Source organism: Oncorhynchus keta, chromosome 14 (assembly GCF_023373465.1).
Source record: "Oncorhynchus keta strain PuntledgeMale-10-30-2019 chromosome 14, Oket_V2, whole genome shotgun sequence".
Taxonomy (NCBI): Eukaryota; Metazoa; Chordata; class Actinopteri; order Salmoniformes; family Salmonidae; genus Oncorhynchus; species Oncorhynchus keta.
Window position 1 is genome coordinate 15,309,129 of NC_068434.1, and position 4,062 is coordinate 15,313,190.

The 4,062-nt window shown below is 45.1% G+C and overlaps 1 long non-coding RNA gene across 1 annotated transcript in view; it reads right to left on the bottom strand.

Moving 5' to 3' along the window:
• Positions 1 to 1,469: 1,469 nt before the first annotated feature.
• LOC127907410 (uncharacterized) overlaps positions 1,470 to 4,062 on the bottom strand; it is a 4,186-nt gene continuing 1,593 nt past the window's right edge. The window contains exon 3 of the long non-coding RNA XR_008064367.1: positions 1,470 to 4,062. This exon is cut by the window's right edge and continues 233 nt beyond it. This is a non-coding gene — a long non-coding RNA (uncharacterized LOC127907410).

Sequence of the window (4,062 nt, forward strand, 5' to 3'; positions counted from 1 at the left end):
TTACAAATTTGCTAACGTCATTATGGGGTATTGTGTGTAGATTGATGAGGGGGAAAAACTATTTAATACATTTTAGAATAAGGCTGTAACGTAGTAGAATGCGGAACAAGTTGAGGGGTCTGAATACTTTTCGAATGAACTGTAGCTCTAATTTGCAACATGCAGAAATGCATTGGTCTGTCTATCCAGAGTTAGACGATTCGGTATACACCTATATTCATAAACATAAATCCTACAAATTTAGCATATGATATCCCTCTTTATAACTCAAATGGAAGTATGTAATTGTCTTGCCTGCAGTATAGTCCCAGCCATAAGATCAGTGGTGTTATTGTATAGAGAGGTCCCCTTTCTACTGCTCAACAATGTCTAATAAATGTGAGGAATATTGATCCTGGGCGCTGACTGTGACACAATAGAGGGTGTGGAGGGTAATGAACAGGATTTTAACTCTGCATTTTAACCTTGGAGCCTGTCACAGCTGACCTTCCGTCAACCCCTACCATAGTCTAATTTCTCCCTGTTTTTTCTCCATCTAGCCCTTCCTCCTCCGTCCCTCCCCCTCTCTCCTTTTTCTTCTGCTGAGAGAGAGAGAGAGAGAGAGAGAGAGAGAGAGAGAGAGAGAGAGAGAGAGAGAGAGAGAGAGAGAGAAACTGTGGGGATGTGTAAGAATTGTCAGGCGGAGACATTTACATGAAAAGGTGTTAGTCGTGTACACCCTGTACATTTCTTTCTCCCACTTCTCTCTCTCACTTGCTAAATCTGTGTGAGGGGGGCGATCCCCACACGTCTGTGCTGGACTGGGACAGACTGGGGGCGATCCCCACACATCTGTGCCGGACTGGGACAGACTGGGGGTGATCTGCACACGTCTGTGCTGGACTGGGACAGACTGGGGGTGATCTGCACACGTCTGTGCTGGACTGGGACAGACTGGGGGCGATCCCCACACGTCTGTGCTGGACTGGGACAGACTGGGGGCGATCCCCACACGTCTGTGCTGGACTGGGACAGACTGGGGGCGATCCCCACACGTCTGTGCTGGACTGGGACAGACTGGGGGCGATCCCCACACGTCTGTGCTGGACTGGGACAGACTGGGGGCGATCCCCACACGTCTGTGCTGGACTGGGACAGACTGGGGGCGATCCCCACACGTCTGTGCTGGACTGGGACAGACTGGGGGCGTTATTGACTAGCCTTGGAGCCTACATCTTCACCTGCATGTGACCTTGAGGGGGCAAGCTTTTTGCCTCTATTTATTTTCCTGTCTTTATTCGTCTTCCTCTCTCCTTCTTTCTCACATTTACACCCCCTCTATCGTCTTCTTTCTCCCTCCCTCCCTCCCTCCCTCCCTCCCTCCCTCCCTCCCTCCCTCCCTCCCTCCCTCCCTCCCTCCCTCCCTCCCTCCCTCCCTCCCTCCCTCCCTCCCTCCCTCCCTCCCTCCCACACTTCATTTCTCTTTATTCTCTCTCTCTCTCAATTACATTTCAATTCAAAGGGCTTAATTGGCATGGGAGACATACTGTATGTTTTCATTGCCAAAACAAGTGAAATAGAGAATCTCTCTCACTCACTGTCTGTCTCCTGCTCTTTCTCTCTCTGAAGTGACAGAAGGAAGGAAGTTTGTGTAAATCAAGGTTGGAGCCTTTTTTCGGTCGTGCCTTTCCTTTATGTGCCCTGCTTAGATTTATGAGTCTCCCTCTCTCTCTCTCTCTCTCTCTCTCTCTATCTCCCTCACTCGCTCTGTCTTTCATTCTGCATTTTCAACATTTATCAATATCGATCGTGCCCTGCACTTAAAACCCGCCCTATGATAATTGCTGTTTCAGTTCTTATAGGAACTAATGGTGAGTGTGGAGGTAGGTTTGGGGAGGAGGGTGGATTGGTGATTTAAAACTGTTTGAAAGCTTTCAGTAATTACACATGAATAATCCATGGACATCTTGACACAGAATCTCTCTTTCACACAGACAGCTTTATCTAGGTAAAATCCCCCTCTAATGTCCCTTACACTATATTCAAATAATAATAGTAATATTCTGATGCCACATCGTATCTTCACTCTAGGCTGTTATGGGTGTTGATTAAGATCTGATGAGATTTTATCAGGATCCCCATTAGCCGATGCCAATGGCGACAGCTAGTCTTACTGGGATCCGACATGAAAAAACACATTACAGACTAAATACTTTACAATTTAGATACATTTAAAAACATTAACATGTAGTGTGTGTGTGTGTGTGTGTGTGTGTGTGTGTGTGTGTGTGTGTGTGTGTGTGTGTGTGTGTGTGTGTGTGTGTGTGTGTGTGTGTGTGTGTGTGTGTGTGTGTGTGTGTGTGTGTGTGTGTGTGTGCATCTATCAGTTACAGATACAGTACATATACACAACAAGAGGAGCACACTGGGCACTGTGCTGTCACTGGCTGGTTTTGGAGATGGTGTGCTGCTGCTGCTGATGGGCCTGTCCTGACCCTCACCACGTGATTGGTGGTTGTGAGAGCACTGTGCTGGTTGATGGTCTTCAATCCATTGGGTTCGATCACTTAACGAACTTGACTTGGAAGGAAGAGGAAGAGGTGTAGAACACCAAAATACAGACACATGGAATTTAGATGGATTTCTGTATTTTAGTCAAGTGTTATTGGGGCGGCAGGTGGCCTAGTGGTTAGAGCCTAGTGGTTAGAGCCTAGTGGTTAGAGCCTAGTGGTTAGAGCCTAGTGGTTAGAGCCTAGTGGTTAGAGCCTAGTGGTTAGAGCCTAGTGGTTAGAGCGTTGGGCAAGTAACCGGAAGGTTGCTAGATCTAATCCCGAGCTGACAAGGTAAAAATCTGTCACTCTGAACACTGTTCCTAGGCCATCATTATCAACAAGAATTTATAATATTTTACTGACATGACACTAGCATTTCCTGACTGTCTGGAAATGTGTGTTTCTTCAGGTTATTGAATTATAAAAACAGAGATTATGAATTCAGTAAAAAAAAAAATCCCTTTGTGTGTAAAACCGAACTAAAGGAAATCCCTTCATTGCCCTACGGCATGTATAGGAGCACAGATCTGTCACATATAACAAAGCATTATCACAAACAAACAGGGAAAGGTGTAGCAAACAGAAGCTGATTTTATGGTGAAATAATATAATTTAATTTCCACACAGTGCAAGTGAAATTAGTTGTTCCAATGCAGCCCAGAATACCACATAAATAATTTTTCAAGGCTGACTAATTTGGAGAAAGCGTATGCTAAGTACACAAATCCCCTTTCTTCTCTCTGCCCCGGGGTTCCAGAAGAATAACACTCGACCTAGTGACAAAGGCAACATCAAGCTCATGAAATTAACATAGCAAATTACCTGAAGAAAAGGCACAATAAATAATTACGATCTTATCACCTCTAAGTACGGGAGACGAGGAGAAAGCGGCCAATGAAAATATCCTCGGTAATCTTCCGTACCCTCAGATAAACTTTTAACAGGAAGCCATCTTTCCACCCGCTTTGTAGGGGTCAGAACAAGGGCACAACCACCTTAACTTTTTTAGGGGAAATCTCTGACTGATGTAGAGAGAGCTGCACACCTGACCTTGGATTGAACTCAATTTGGCTTTCCGTCTTGTTTTGTTTCTGTATTCAATCAGATCTACAGAGAGGCGTGTCGCTCTCAATTTCCCCACTTTTTTGTCCCTTTTTCCTCCAATTAAAACAGTGGTGCTTTAGTTTGGAGTGAGCTCCTCCAAACATTGTTGTGGTGAGGAAGACAGGAAGTTGAAAAGGAACAGAGGGCATTAATCAGGTGTTATCCTCAACTGCCACCTGTGTCAGGTGTCCTTAAGGCTGTCAGTGATACTGTCACTCGTATAGAGAGTTGATACATATACGATATAATCCTAAGGTGTTTATTTCAGACACATGTTTGGCAATACTAGTTAGGTTTAAGCTGTGTACCTCAGTGTCTGTAATCTCTATGTGAGAGTGCAGTAAGAGGCAAGGAGACTGACAAAATGTGATCTGGCCCAAGATACCAAAATACTATGAAGCACATAACCTTACCATACAGTACTGTA